Source organism: Ictidomys tridecemlineatus, chromosome 5, assembly GCF_052094955.1.
Source record: "Ictidomys tridecemlineatus isolate mIctTri1 chromosome 5, mIctTri1.hap1, whole genome shotgun sequence".
NCBI lineage: Eukaryota > Metazoa > Chordata > Mammalia > Rodentia > Sciuridae > Ictidomys > Ictidomys tridecemlineatus.
This window is the reverse complement of record NC_135481.1, coordinates 92,953,550-92,970,298: the sequence shown is the minus strand read 5'-3', so window position 1 is coordinate 92,970,298 and position 16,749 is coordinate 92,953,550. Positions and strand designations below refer to the sequence as shown.

The following is a 16,749-nucleotide window of genomic DNA, read 5'->3' as shown; positions in this document are numbered from 1 at the left end:
TATACAACACAGAATCAAAAGGTGACATACATATATACCATATATACAATAAGGAGTTTTTAAGTTTTTAAATTAGAAGCAATACTATGTTGTTTATTTTAATACTCAGTCTTTAGGTACTTACAAAAAATGTTTCCTCATCCTTCTTAAATCCTATTTTCTTGCCCATGTTAATTATCTACCTCCCATCTTTCTAGAAATCTCTATACATACAAATAAACTCTGTAATTGGTGTGAGCTGGTTGGTAAATTCACATTAAAAAGTTATTAGGGGGGCTGGAGATGTGGCTCAAGCGTAGCGTGCGGCCCGGGTTCGATCCTCAGCACCACATACCAACAAAGATGTTGTGTCCGCCGAGAACTAAAAATAAATATTAAAAAAAAATTCTCTCTCTCTCTCTCTCTCTCTCTCCTCTATCACTCTCTCTTTTAAAAAAAAAAAAAGTTATTAGGAAGATGAGCTGGGGTTTTAGCTCTGTGGTAGTGCACTTGCCTAACACATGTGAGACACTGGGTTCAATCCTCAGCACCACATAAAAACAAAAATAAAACAATGTTTGGAGCATAATATCCCCTTTAAAAGAAAATCTTTTGGGGCTGGGGATGTGGCTCAAGCGGTAGCGCGCTCGCCTGGCGTGCGGCCCGGGTTCGATCCTCAGCACCACATACCAACAAAGATGTTGTGTCCGCCGAGAACTAAAAAATAAATATTAAAGATTCGCTCTATCTCTCTCCTCTCTCACTCTCTTTAAAAAAAATAAATAAAATAAAACATAAAAAATTTTAAAAAATGTTTAAAAAAAATATTTACTTTGGAAGCTTTAAGGACTAAATAAGATAATCACCAAGGTGATGGCTTTGAGTAAAAACCTGAAGAACGGAGCCACGTGTTGGCCCACACCTGTAATCCCAAAGACTGCAAAGGCTGTAGCAGGATGACTGAAAGTTCTGAGCTAGTCTCAGAAAATTGTTGCAGATCTAATTAACTTGGACTCACAATAACAAAAAAGGGATAGGAATGTGGCTCAATGGTTAACCTGGGTTGATCCCTGGCAACCTACCCACCAAAGGGGGTGGGGGACCCTTGCAAATGAGTAAGAAGAAAAACAAAGGGTGAGGTATGAACAGGTCTTAAAATACATAAAGCCAGCCAGTGCTGACTGGAATTCGGCATACCAACAGTAAAGTAGAAGCTGCACAACAGATCATGTAGGGTTGTGTCTTCTAAAACCAGTAAAATCTGACTTTAGTATAAAAACACACACCTAGTGAGTTTCAATTTTTTTTAAATACCAGAGATTTATACCAGGAGTACAACCACTCAGCTACATTCCAAGTCCGTTTTACTTTTTGAGACTGCATCTTGTACTAAATTGCTTAAGGCCTCATCAAATTACTGAGACTGACTCTGAACTTGCAGTCATCCTGCCTCAGTCTCTGGGATTAAAGAAATCTGTCATCACACCAAGCAAAGCAATACCTTTTTACATACTGCTTTTTCAGGGAAAGGGATACTGGAAATTGAACCTAGGAGCACTTTCCAGTGAAATACCTCCTCAGCTCTTTTTAAATTTTCTAATTGCTGAGACTGGCCTGAAACTTGTCATCCATCGTCACTGTGATTACAAGTGTACGCCACCATAACCAGCTAAAAACTGTTGGCAGTAAAACAGGTATTTCCTACCATACAAATATATACACACACCTGCATATGTGTATATACACATGCATTTTACACTTCCCTTCTAATTTCAATAGAACTTTAAACAATTAAAGACATAATTCTGGCATTAAAAAATAAGAAAAAACTTTTTTGAGCTATGGGTGCTGGTGCACCCCTATAACCCAGGTACTATGAAGGCTGAGAAAGGAGAAAACATTTATTCATTCTTCTCCAATAGTGTTTTGGCAGTACTGGGGACTGATCCCAGTGGCACCCTACAACTAAGCCACATTCACAGTCAGACCCTCCTTCTAAAAAAATTTGAGAAGGGCCTCATTACCCTTGACTGGGCTGGACACCAATGTGAATCTTGTGCCTCAGCTTCCTGATAGGATTAGACTCAAACATGTTATTTCAATGACATGCGGTTCTAACATGACATCCTAACATGACCAATCTAGCCACCACTTTGAGAACAAACAAAAGAAATGTAAACCTATTGCAAAAGATAATAAAGCACAAGAGGCAATGGTGGGTTGAAACTGCAGTAAGTGATGGCATTTTCAGTGGCACTTCACTCTTTAAGACCCTTTTATTGTGGAGACTGGCTTCAAACTGTGACCCCCCTGCATCAGCCTCTGGAGTTGCTGGTATGAGTGTTGTATACCTCCAAGCCATGCTTTAATTCCATTCCGCTTTAACAAGAGAGCTGATGGCCTGGTATTCTAAAAGGCCAAAGGCCTCTTGATTGAAAGAGTCAAAGATGACTAACTAGGCTTAAGTAACATGATATTAAAGTTTCATTAACTGAAAAAAGAAAAAGGAACTTCTTTCAGGAATATAACAGCAGTATAGTTTACTTTTAGTTTGATATATCTGATATTCAAGGAAATGTCAGGGAAGTAACTCCTTTAAGACATAAATCAAGAGGGGGAACAGGTTGTGGCTCAGTAGTAGAGCGCTTGTCCAGCATGCAAGAGGCGCCTGCACCACATAAAAATAAAAACAAATAAAATAAAGGTATTGTATCCATGGATATTAAAAAAAAAGGAAAAAAAGAAAATCAAGAAGTACAGGCTGTTGATACAAGTCTGGAGATCATCTACTTATATAATACATAAAATTATGAGAAAAAAAAATTATGAGAACCAATGAAGTTATACAGAAAAATAGAACAAAGCCACAGGACATTCAAACAGAAAAAGGAACAGCCACAAAAACAACAATCTGGGAGAATAAAAAAAAATTTCAGTCAGCAAAGTGCAGTTGTGTACACCTGTAACCCCAGTGGCTTGGGAGGCTGATGCAGGAGGACTGCATGTTCAAAGTGAGCCTCAGCAACTTATTAAGGTGCTAAGCAACTCAGTGAGACCCTGCCTCCTAAAGGGCTAGCGATGTGGCTCAATGGTTGAGTTCAATCCTTGGTACCAAAAATAATATTCCACGGAGACTGGGGCTGGGGATGTGGCTCAAGAGGTAGCGCGCTCGCCTGGCATGCATGCGGCCTGGGTTCGATCCTCAGCACCACATACCAACAAAGATGTTGTGTCCGCCGAGAACTAAAAAATGAATATTAAAAATTCTCTCTCTCCTCTCTCACTCTTTAAAAAAAATAATATTTCATGGAGAAAAACAAGGTACAACTGCCTGTAATCTCTGCAAATCAGTATGTTACAATAAGGTGATCTCAGAGTTCAAGGCCAGTGTGGGCAATCTGACACAAAAGGAACAGCTTTCTTGACACGCTGTCTATGAAAATAAAAAGGGCTAGATACCTGGCTCAGCATTCATCTAGCATGTATGGCAATGTGTTCAATCCCCAGGAGTACTGTAAAAGATGCAAACTTAAAGACAAATATTATCAATATGGTAGTTATAAATTCTTCAAAAGTAGAAGTATACTGTCATGAGCCTGTCCAGGTGCCAAAAAGAAAAAAGTCCCCAAGCACCACAAAAATAGCAGTAAAATCTAAAGTAACGGTTTTTGTGGTACTTTAATTAAGATTCGTTTTTCTAGTCAACATGTCAAAAGTAATCCAATCTGTAATCTTACTTCTTACTGTCTAGGTTGAATCTGCTCCATTTAGGCTTACTCATTATGTCTAAATCTTGGGCAAATTATTTAAATTCTGTACTTCAACATTCTAAAATATGAAGGATAAAATAAAAAATTTTTATGTTACCAAAAATTAAGAATTGCTAATAGTGGGGCTGGGGTTGTGGCTCAGCAGTAGAGTGCTCACCTCGCACATGTGAGACCCTGGGTTCCATCCTCAGTACATTAAAAAAATAAACAAAAATATTTTTAAAAATTGCTGTAAAAATGTGGATGAGTAACCAATGTGATTCTGCAATCTGTATTTGGGGTAAAAATGGGAGTTCATAACCCACTTGAATCTAATGTATGAAATACGAATCTAATGTATGAAATACGATATGTCAAGAGCTTTGTAATGTTTTGAACAACCAATAAAAAAAATTGCATTGTAACAGATACAATGAAGTGTTCAATTACAGGGCGAATATCCTTTACCCAAAATGTTTGGGACCTTCAGATTTTGGGTTTTTAAATTCTTGCATAGACCATCAATTCAGTACACTTTATATGAAAATCCAAAAGCTTAAGCATCATGTTAGGCTCAAACTTTTCAAATTTTGGATTTTCAGGTTTTAAGAAAAGGGATGTTCAACCTGTTATTACTTTCCTCAGGATGCAATGCATTTTCTATTACCGTTCTCCTGAAACAGAAAGCAATTAATTGGGTATTACAGAAATAACTAGTAATCTCCTAATGTCTTATCAGTTGTCCATCTGTCATCTTCTCTGCCATCACTAATTACATTTGCTGATAATACAAAAAAAAAAAAAAAAAACTTGAAGAAAAACCACCCAGTATGCTTAGTCCTATTTTCTTCAAGAGTTTAAAATAAGGGGCTGGGGATGTGGCTCAAGCTGTAGTAAAAAGCGCACTAGACTGGCATGCGTGCAGCCCGGGTTCGATCTTCAGCAACATATACAAAGAAAGATGTTGTGTCCGCCAATAACTATAAAATATTAAAATTCTCTCTTAGAAAAAAAAAGAGTTTAAAATAGGGCTTGGGTTGTGCTCAGTGGTAGAGTGCTCACCTAGCATGCGTGAGGCACTGGGTTCAATCCTCAACACCACATAAAAGTAAAATTAAAATACCTAAAACTGTTATAACAAAGTAAATTTTTTTAAAAAGTTTAAAACTGCCTACTTTTATAAGTCTACCATGCCTATCTACACTTAGTCCTCATTTCCCACACTATAAACAGAATGTAGTTCCTGACAAATCTCTTCTCCAAAATCTTTCCTGATTCTTCTTTTGACAGATAATCTAGACCTGAAACTTGACCTTCCAATATCTTGACCTATCCAATATTGAATATCTGATCCCTGCATCTCTTATTCTATGCATTTTCTTCCTTCTGTGGTACTGAAAACTAAACCCAGATATGCTCTACATTGAGCTACATAGCCAGTCCTTTTCTTGAGACAAGGTCTCATTAAGTCACTCCAACAGGTTTTGAACTTGCCATCCTCATGCCTCAGTCTCTTGAGTAGCTGGGATCTCATGCAGCTGTGTGATACTATTTTTCAGGAATTAACTATTGCTCCAAAGAAAATTATTCTCCCCATTATCTGTGCCTTCACATGATATTCCAGACCTCAAGTTCACCCTTAGCTCCTTTACCATCATCCCTCCACTTCTGTTACCTACACTTGTTTTTCTATTTTCTCATCCATAATAGCATATTTTCTTTTCTCTCAATGGATCAAAACTACAATAATTGTTGTTTGTATCTCCAAGAGAAAAAGGCTTAATCAGCTGCTTGTATGTCCAAATCTAACAATTTTCAGGGTAAGAACTCTGAATTGTTTCATGAATCAACATTTCTACTTTAATGTCTCATGATTACTTTAAAAAAAGAAAAAGAGGGACTTGGGTGTGGCTCAGAGATGGAGAAATCATCTAGCACACATGGGGTGCTTGCTGGGTTTGATCCTCATCACCACATAAAAAATGAAGATATTGTGTCCACCTACATCACTATGGGACAGATATTTAAAAAAAAAAAAAAAGAAAAATCAATAGCGGGCCATGGTGGCATCCGCCTATAATCCCAGTGGCTTGGGAGGCCGAGACAGGATATCCTTGAGTTCAAAGCCAGAAATTGCCAGGTACTAAGCAACTCAGTGAGACCCTGTCTCTAAATAAAATACAAAATAGGGCTGGGGATGTGGCTCAATGGTTTAGTGCCCCTGAGTTCAATCCCCAGTAACAACCCCACCCAAAATCAATTATTTTAGAAAGCCAGGCAAAGTGGCACATTACCTGTAATTCCAGTGACTTCAGAAGCTAAGGCAGGAGGATGGCAAGTTCAAGACCAGCCTCAGCAACTTAGCACAATGCTATCTCAAAATAAAAGGACTGGGGATATAGTTCAAGAGTAAAGCACCCCTGGGCTGGATCCCCAGTATCCCCAACAAAAAAAAGATTTTAGACTTTTCCACACCTTCCTATTTTTTGGAGGGAGGGAGGGGGTTGGCAAATAGGGGATTTAACATAGAGGTGCTTAACACTGAGCCACATGCCCTGTGCTTTTTGAACTAAGTTCTCACTAAATTGAGGAGGCTGGCCTTGACTTGCCATCCTCCTGCCTCAACTACCCAGTTCCTGGAATTACAGGCATGGGCTGATTGTAATTCTAACTTGCTCACCTTGTTTTCATTCTCTACCCCCTTACTGGAAGTTAGAATCCCAGTCATATCAAATTTTACTTTCTCTTTTCCAATTAGATCCACTACCAAAACTTCAGTTAACCCTGATATCTAATCCCTTTGACATGCCAGACCAGGTAACAGGTAATCCCACCCTGTACTGGAGACTGACCCCAGGGCATTTTACTAATGAGCTACATCCCAAAGCCTTTTTGTTATTTTGAGATAGTCTCACTTAATTGCAGTGTTTGGCCACTTAATCTCCTTTCCTTGGCCTCTCAATGCAAGCCTATGCCATTGTGATAAGCTTCTTTCTTGGATTTTAAGAGCTTCCCTTTTGACCAAGGAGTTTCAGCCTCATTTTCCTCAAAACACATCTCCACACTACTTTAAGAATTACATTACTGAAAATAAAAACCTGATGTGACTTCCCATTTCAGAATTTTTCACTGACTTACTACTGGATAAAATACAAACTCCTGGCAATGTACTAAAATTTTTATGATCTGGCCTTAAAGTTCTGTTCCTTTAACTTCCTCTAAGAGCATTCCCTGATCTCTTAATATCTTATCAGGTATGCATCTTCACATGCTTCTACACAATGTATTGCTCATTCTTATTCATGTTGCTACTAAGTTCAAGTGTCTCCCTTAACAAGACTATCCCAAAACAGGAATTATACTTTTTTATGTCTAAAACTAGGAAAAACAAATGCATTTGTAAAGCTAACAAGAAATAAATCAAACCAAATCTATAGTACATGTGTGCCACACAACAGAAAGTGATAACTTTCATACAATGAACAATATCAATAAAATTTGGACCTCTAAAAAAAATTCCAAACTGGGTGTGTAGCAAAGTAGCAGAGCGCCTGCCCAGCATACTCAAGGCTCTGGGACCAATCCCCAGCACCACACAGAAACACTCCATATTTTGCTTCCCTACCTCAGGATCTTCTGCTTTGACTTTCTCCCATTCTATTTTGCTTTTTGGCAAAATGTATTCACTTTACCTATTTTCCTTTTTAGGTCCAAGTATGTAAACAAGGAGAAATATGTAAAAATATGTAAATAAGTATGTAAAAAAGGAAACAAGTATGTAATTTGACCTAGCACCACAGCACTGTATAGTCCTTTAAAAGATATCATTCTACTTATCCTCCACATCAAAATATGTGAGAACTCTAAAAATTAAAATATTTTCCTGTAATCAGCAAAACACATCAATTAACTTTTTTCTCTCCCCATACTGGGGATTAAATCCAGAGAACTCTACCACTCATCTACAACTTTAGCCCTTTTCAGTTTCTTTGGTACCACGGACTTAACCATTAAGCCACATCCAACTCTGAGACAGGGTTTTGCTAAATTGCAGAGACTGGCTTTGAACTTGCAATCCTCTTGCCTCAGCCTCCCATTTCACCGGGATTAAAGGCATGTGCCACAACACAGGACTCTTCAGCCCTTTTTGAAAAATGTCTGTCTCAAACTGGTTTCAAAATTGCTGTTCTCGGGGCTAGGGATGTGGCGCAAGTGGTAGCGCGCTCGCCTGGCATGCGTGCAGCCCGGATTCGATCCTCAGCACCACATACCAACAAAGATGTGTCCGCCAAGAACTAAAAAATAAATATTAAAAATTCTCTCTCCCCTCCCCCCTCACTCTCTCTCTCTCTAAAAAAAAAAATTGCTGCTCTTCTATCCAGTCACTGGTATTAACAAGCATACCACTACAAATGATTTAAAAGTTGTAACTCCCATTATTCATGTCTTTATTAAATGTTATTCTTATAAATACTCAGGACTCATCCCTTCCTATTACATTAGGGAACACAGTGGATTGCCCACTAGCCTGCCGAGCCTCAATTCTCACTGGAAAAGGGGTCAAGTCTAGATCCTTTTTTTGTACTGGGCATTGAAGCCAAGGGCACTTAACCACTGAGCCACATCCCCAGCCCTTTTAGAGACAGGGTATCACCAAGTTGCTGTGGCTGACTTTGAACTTGAGATCCTCATGCCTCAAAATCCCCAGCTGCTAGGATTCCAGGCGTGTTGGAATCGCCATACCTGGCCCCTTTCCTCATATTCTTAAAAAATTTTCAGTGATAGCCTCCTAACATTAGAGCTTATCTCGTGGTTTGATTCATGTTAAATGTAAATGAGATAAATGCAGTCCAAAATTACTATCATAAACCCAGATTGCTCTAAATCAAACTGTCCTCACTAATTTGCAGTTATCTAAGAAAGCCTGCCTAATGTCCTCGTCTTGTTATTAATCACTAAAACAAGTCATTTTCATTGTAAATTACAGGTAAACTTCAGCTGTCATATTCATCAAAAAATTCTTGGGCTGGGGATATGGCTCAAGCCGTGGGGCGCATGCCTGGCATGCGCGGGGCGCTGGGTTCGATCCTCAGCACCACATAAAAATGAAGATGTTGTGTCCACCAAAAACTTAAAAAATAAATATTAAAAAATTCTCTTTAAAAAAAATTTCTCCAATCAGCCCAAATTAGGAATACATCATTATTCAACAATTAGTTTTACAAATAACTTAGGCTGCCTCCATTGGGAGTCATATCAAGCTACACACACTAAAGGCTTATCCCAACACACTTCCAGAGACACTGACCTACACCACATCCACTAAATTTAAATGACTCTACTTCCTATTCTTTGCAATGAAACCAAGTGGACCTCACACCTCTTACCATCACCCAGGAAGGGTGTGCATCTGATCCGAAGGCCCCCCTGGCTCCAGGTCATCCTGGCTGATGCTGCTCCAGGCTGGGCATCCATGTTGCTGCAGCTTGTGGTTTGTGAGGGGTAGTGTACAGGAAAAGCAGGATGGGATTTCAAGGGAAAGAGGAGGAAGATGGCTTTCTGGGAAAGTGCCATCACCATTATAGGTGTTAAGTAGTACCACACACATTTTATTGCAGCACAGTTTAAAAATTTAACAAATTAAAGATTAAAAATAAAAAAACAAAAATAAAAAAAATTAAAAATACAGACGTCCAGAGATGCTCTAAAACAGTTAAGTTAAAGATCAGGAAAAATAAGGTCACAGACTTAACAGCCAGTAAAATTATTTCCAGTGTGGGGAAGGGGTTGAGGACAAGGGTGGGGTTGGGAGAGAAAAGGTTTATGTGATCAATCCACTTAAAAATGCTAATGCCTTCACTCTCTCTCCCAAGATGCAAAACTCCAAAGTCAATCAGGAGGCCGAAGAAATTCTTATGAACATTCAGAAAAACTCGATTTAATCCGGTTAAAAATCATCAGTGTCATTATCATCATCATCATCACCATCATAAGTATATAATAATAATAATAATAAATAATAATAATAATAATAACTAGTAACAACAATAAAAAGGAAATCAGCGGAAAGTCAGGAAAAATGTAAAAAAAAAATTGGAATAACTTACTGTAGCTGAAGATCAAAAAAATCTCACTGTAAAAAAACAAAAATAAAAATAGCCCAGATTAGAAAAACGGGAGGTGCAAAAATGTTAAGTCAGTAAAGTTCATTTCTTTTTTTCTTTCCAAAAGCAGTTTCCACAAAAACCGCAAGGGTAATGTTCTCAGTAGCAGACAAGCAAAGCCCTTTCCACATCATCAATCAATCTTAAAAATACACGAGGAAGTATAGAGGTCAGTTTATGAGAGGCTAAAAGGCTCCTCCTCCTCTAACCCAACTGCTGCAGAAAAAATAGAAATAGAAATTTTAAAAATTACATCTGAAATCCAGGTCCCGTTTTTGGAAATTTAAAAAAAACACCTGTAAATTTGCTGTAGTGCACACCAAGTTGCATCCTTATGTTTAAAATGTCTTTATAAAATCATTTTGGAATGGGAATGTGTGTGTTCTGGAAGGGTGGGGGAGGGAGGTTAAAAATCAAAGCTGAGCTCCAGTGAGTAGGGATGGGGTTCGCCTTGCTGCCCTGTGAAAGGAGAAGGGACAGATTGAGTCAGAGTTCCTCAGAAATGTTGTGCCCTAAACCCCCAAGACAGAAACATCTGTCTATTGCATCTAACACATTTTGGTAAAGCATTAACATTTCACTGGAATGGGGTAAGCCTTGATAAGCATTATCACTGCTACCAGTGACTGTTATTTACAATTCAACATCAATAGATGGCCAAATAACTAAATACATGTCAGAGTCCCCTTAGGGGGCTCTGAAGAGAGTATACATATGAACAAGTCATCTCAATAATCTTCAGTTTGGGCACGAAAAATACAAAAAAAAAGTAGGCCAACAAATGGAGATGAAAAAGTGAGCAAATATCAAATACTGAGGTTATGAAGGTAAGCAGACTCATGTACTTTTCTTGAGTAATATGGACTGAATGTGAATGGTCTATCATGAAGATATGAACTAAAGATGAGTTACCTACTCTCAAAACCAATGAGTGATCAAACCAAAAGGCCTAATGAGGTTCTACAGTTAGGGGGAAAGGTATTTTAAATAAGGAGCCCATTTAGTCCACTCACTGACAAATGAAAAATGATACAGATGGAAGAAAAAAATTAACTATTGTGGCTACTGAATATTTAATGTAATAAAACATGTGAAATAAAACTATGGTCTTTACAGAATGGTTCTGTGGGGTTTTTTTAATCATCTAGTATAGTGAATTGGAAGACTCTTGATACATAATACCATACTAAAATAAATTACACATGACACAATGGGTGTTTCATCAGTTAAAGGAATTAGACTGTAGCTAATAGGAGTAAGCATGAATTGGTGGAGTCACATTTCCATACTGTCATATGGTCTTGTTCTCCCTAAATTTGAGTAAACTATAAGAATTTTAACCTGACCTTTGAAAATGTGTGCCTTGAGCCGAATATGTATGAAAGACTACAGCAACAGAACAGGTAATAAAATTCAGATTTTTAAGTAAATTTTTAAAAAGCAGACATGTTTACACATAACATACTTTTATATTTAATGGGTAATAGTGTACAAATGTAAATACTATAGAAAATATTAAATACTATAGAGAATGTACGTTTGAATATTATCCCCTTCAAGTCAGTATTGAAATTACTGTGGAACACTCCTGTGTGGAATCATGTTCTGAACCTGGTAAAAAAATTTGTCAGAATGTTAAATTTATGGCTTGTCCACAAATCCTTTGCATATACACTGCAAGACACACCCTTAAAATGCATGAAAAGAAAGCATTTACATTTCTCAATGCCAAGAAAATACCATCCTTTAATGTTAATCAAGACACCACATCATACCAGGAAAATCTATTGCAAAGCTTTTCAATTAGGAGTTATCACAGATCAGTCAAAACCCATTAAGTCTGGATTCCTTCTTCTAAAATGGTATTCTCAAAGTGACTTATGCCAACCAATAGCATGAACGTCATCACTTGGCACTCACTAGAAATGCAAATTACAAGGCATCATCTGAATTAATTAGAAACTGGTGGGAGACCCAGCAGTTCAACCTGTCTTCAACTTGTCTTCTAGTTAATCCTGTGTTTGAGAATTATTGTGAATATTTGAGAAAACCTTACCCCCTAATCAATTCCTTAAAGTGCCTTACGTTTCCAGTGTATTATCTGTCACAATGCTAGAAATGTTTTCCTGATCTAATATAAACAAACCCCCAAAAATGTAACCCTCCGTTCACAGTAAATATACCAAAGGAGTCAAAACCCAATGGTAATCTTTTTTCCTTTTATAAATGCAAACATTAGAGCATCTAAAACAGCAGCTGCAGTTATACTATACCTAACATTTCTGGTTTTCACAAATCAGAAAAATAAATCTAATACATACAAGCAAACTATAACCTCCTGTTTCCAATGACAATGAACACATAAATATTAAGCAAGAACAAACAATGCTCCCAAAAAACAAATATTAGCCGGGAATGATACCAGAATTCCAGATACTCAGAGGCTGAGGTAGGAGGATCACAAAGTTTCAAGGTCAGCCTTAGCAACTTAGTGAAGGTCTAAACATTTTAGGAAAGCTGTCTCAAAACAAAACATTAAAAGCCCTGGGGTTGTAGTTCAGTGGCTAAGTACCCTGGGTTCAATCCCAGGTCACCGCCCCTCCAAATGGCCTAATAAAATTTCAAAGACTGACATACAGTTTTTATGGTCAGTTGCTAATATTAATTACTAATTTAGAAAATTGCTTTTATTTTTTCAGTACTGGGGATTGAACCCAGGGGTGCTTTACCAACCTTCATCCCTAGCCTTTTTAAATTTTAGAGTCTCAGCTGAAGATAGCCTCAGGAATATCACTATACCCAACCAGAAAATTGCTTTTAATAAAAACTTTTTCCACTTTCCAGTCTTCTGGAAACAAGGTGATTTGCATTAGAGAAATTAAAATAAGAGCTGGGCGCCTTGGCACACAGAGAATTGTAGGTTCAAAGCCAGCATTAGCAAAAGCCAGGTGCTAAGCAACTTTAGACTCTTGTCTCTAAATAAAATGCAAAATAGGGCTGGGGAGGTGGCTCAGTGGTCCAGTGCCAGGGAGTTCAATCTCTGGTACCCCCCCCCAAAAAAGAAATTAAAATATAGTCTAAGCCTCCTGATTTAACAGCTATAAAACTCAAATCTAGAAGTTCCAATGATATGCCTGACATAACAGATGCAATGAGCAAGATAAAATTCAGTTCTCCAAACCCCTATGCCAGGATTCTTTCCACTGTTATACTCCCTAGTTAAAATCTCTCACAATCAACACTTCATTTTCCCCCCTTTTTGTGGTACTTTACCACTAAATTGCACCCCTCTTTTTTTTAGACAGTGTCTTAAGTTGTTGAGGCTGGCCTTGAATTTACCACTCCTTTTTTCTTTTTGAGACAGTGTCTTAAGTTGTTGAGGCTGGCCTTGAATTTGTAATCAATCCTCCTGCCTCAACCTCTGGGATTACAAATGTGCATCCCTGAACCTGGCAATTTAACTACTGATCTTTTACAACTAGCTATTTCGGAATTTATTCCTTGCTTGTTCCTAACAGTCATTTTATCTCAAATGATATCACATATTACGTCAAAACCTCTAGAGATCTAATTACAAACATAAGCAATATTTAAATTCTCTACAGAAGTAATAGCAACCACCATTAATTATTACCAAGAATGACTCAAGCATAACAAGATCTGAAGATCTACAACTTGTCATCCTTCCTAAACCCTTCCTCTGGGTACAATCAGATTCTTACCTAGTTGAGAAAACATCTAGATAGTCTGTGGTTAGAGCTCCTGATATACTTTGTTTCCTTGATACATGTGAATATCCAGTAACCCATATTTCTAACAAGTCAAGGGAAGAAAAGTACCCTTGAATTAATTTCAATTTTTATCAGCAACTTTCTTACATTCTAATTTCTGACATCTACCAATATTTTTGATAGATAATCAATTACAGCCCTTAACCTCATTTCTCTTTTTTTGCAGCACTAGAGATTGAACCCAGTCCTTACATGTATAGGCTAGCCCTTTTAAGACTGAGCCACATCCCCAGCCCTTTTTGAGAGAGTTGTGCAGACTTGGATCTTTCCCATCTCAGCCTCCCCAGTAGACAGGATAAAAGGAAGGCAAGACCACACCTTACCTTGGTTTCTGACTATTCAGCAGTGATAAATTTTTAAGCCCACGAATAATACACGTTTAGGCTTTTAAAAAGGCTTAGCCCTTACCCATATCAAACTGTTTCCTTAAATTAATGTATTAGTTTAAACCGTGATTAATGATATTAGTTTTGTTTAAAAAAAGTAATGATAAATCGTATGCAAGGATTTTTTTAAAATGTGATTTCCCAGATAGGCCAATGTGATACTACTTTAGTTATTATTTAAAGGGTGATGCTGAGGACTTTACCCAGGGTGTACTACAAGTTAAGCATGTGCTCTACCACTGAGCTACACCTGGGACCCATATTCTTTTTATGTTAGCCAATATTACAATGAGGTTTCAGCATTTGGCAGATAAAAGCACTACAATACTTGGCTTAATAAAAAGTAGCTGTGCATTACTGCCCAAGTTCAAATGTACAGAATTAATGACAATATCTTGAAGGTTCAAATTTTAATTCTGCGTCATAGTAAGTTACATTAATAACAAACCGAAGTCTGGTAATTTTTTTCCCCCCAAGTCCAGGAGTTTTGGGAATTCCAGTTACCAAAGAGTTTCTGTAACTGGTTCTCCTAAATTAGAATATAGGGTTTTAGCACCTAGTGTTCCAATAACTAGGTAAAACTACTTGACCTACCTAACATCAAATTCCTTAGTAGTTCTGCTACTGGTTTAATATAATCCTGTCAACCAACACTCTTAATGCCTCAGTTCCTGTCTGAGAAAGATATTAATACCTACCTCAGCAAAGATCCACTAACTTAAATATTTCAAGTGATTTGTAACCTGCAGATAAAAAAGTCAGCTGTAATTATTACTGTTAAATATAAACAATATTTCCTTTAACAAACAATTAAAAGTAAAACTTGGAGATCCAGCATTTGCTCAGCGAAAAATAAAAAGTAACCGGTAAAAATACTAAATCTATTGTTAAAATATTATTCCTATGCCATGCGGCATGTTCCGGAATTTATAAAATTCGCCATACCTCTACCCGTCCTCATCCCCCCCCGCCCAATTTTTAAATTTAAGGCAATGTTATTAAAAAGCACCAATTATACATTAACTGCAATTTTATTATGAGCCTCTCGGTCTTCACTTTCGTTATCTCGGAGTCCTGACGATCGTAGAAAATGAAAGGGAAAGAAGCCGTTAAACACACTAGAGCGAAAAAAGCACATTTTTCTTGCCGAGAGTAGCCTAAAGGACACTAGGTTAAATCTACGCAGAGGCTGGGGCCCGTAAACTCTCTCCTGCTCCAGATCTAATCCCCATTGCAGAAAAAATAAATGCGGGCCTGGTTACTCTGCCGAGGGGAAGGTTCCCTCGTCTTTTCTCCCACACCCTCTCGGTCTCCCTAAAAAACCCAGCGCCCCCACTGCGTCCACCCCTCCACTTACCAGGAGGGGGAGGGAGAAGAGATTCGATTCTGAATCTCCTACTCCCAGATTCTATATGAAGAAGTCGACTGCTGCTCGAGGTCAGGAAGGCGGCCGCAACCGCTCAGCCTTCGTCTCTTCACAAAATGGCCCCCGAGTCTCCTCTGCCGCCGAGGCGAAGACCTAAACCCCGCCTCACTCCCAAGAACCTTCCTATTGGCTGTTCCTCTTCTCGCTCCTGCTCCTAAATAGACAGTACTACCGCTTTTCACAATTCTGTCCAATCACAATCAGAAGTGGGTTAGTCCAAGTCGGAGAATTTCCACATGCGTGACAGAAACTAGTTTGTAACTGGCTATTATTCCTGTCATTTAGTGCTTGAGGAATGTTTATTGGCCACTGTACCAGACGAAGCGCCGGGTGGAAACTCGCCTTTGTATAGCGTACCGCTTCGCATCCGGGTATCTAGGAGCTCTGACTGGCGGCCGCATTGTCCTATCTCTGATTTTTAGAGTTCCTAGTAAAAGGTCCGCCCAGATCTCAGAATTCCCGCGGCGCGGGGGCAGGGAAGGGTTAGGGTGTAGCCAGGTACCGGGCGCAAAAGGACCTGCCCTAGCCTCGGGCATAGGAAAAAGAAAAGGCGCCAAATGAGGCCTCCGCCATGCCGCGTGGATAAAAAAAAAACACTGTCTTTGGAGTCAGAAGGGAGCATTGATAACTAGACCATGTTAAAATTGAGAAAACTAACCAGACTTGCAGTTTTTCCAATGCCAAATCCCTTCTCGTTTCCAAACTCACCTGCCTCCTGGACTTCTTAAAATGTTTGGCCTCCCAAACTCCGGCCCCTAATCTAGCCTAACTTGTTTCACTCATGAATATACAAACCAACCATTTTGGCCTACCTCTCCAAACCTGGTCTCTTAATTCTCATCCTGAAATGGGGCTGTCTCCCACTTAACCCGCTTTCTGTTCTCTCCTGCCAGTCCCTCTTGTTATATTATAGGAAGCTTGCACACATTGGACTTGCTCCTGCTCTGCTCAGAAAAGGAAGCCTTTTGTGTGCTGCTCTTAGGGAAGATTTCATTTATTATTAAGTAGATACAGCAAGGTACAAAGCACTGTCTGGGTAGTGTAATTTCACTTGTATGCTTCTTTTTGGAACCCGCTGTTTGAACTCAGGCGCCTAATCACTGAGCCATACCCCCATTCCCTTTTTATTTTTGTTATTTTGAGACAGGGTCTTTCTAAGTTGAGAGACGTGTACATATATGAAGGCAGTTTTATGTGCTCGTTTTGCATTAATTCTAAATTCCAGAGAAAGAAGGCTAGCTCTATTTTTTTTTC

General features: G+C 38.5%; 1 protein-coding gene across 11 annotated transcripts in view; it reads right to left on the bottom strand.

Annotated features, from left to right (window-relative positions):
* The window catches only part of Hnrnpc (heterogeneous nuclear ribonucleoprotein C), a 56,955-nt gene extending 41,373 nt beyond the window's left edge, over positions 1-15,582 (bottom strand). For 2 of the 11 annotated variants that reach the window (XM_078050400.1, XM_078050403.1), the window contains exons 1-3: positions 15,427-15,577; positions 14,768-14,812; positions 9,836-9,861 (exon numbers count right to left, since the gene is read on the bottom strand). The gene's annotated coding sequence lies outside the window, so the exon portion shown is untranslated. Of the gene's footprint in view, positions 1-9,108; positions 9,220-9,835; positions 9,862-10,188; positions 10,352-14,767; positions 14,813-15,426 lie in introns of those variants that run through there. The other 9 variants (XM_078050392.1, XM_078050402.1, XM_078050394.1 and 6 more) reach the window with 8 other exon arrangements.
* Positions 15,583-16,749: the final 1,167 nt, after the last annotated feature.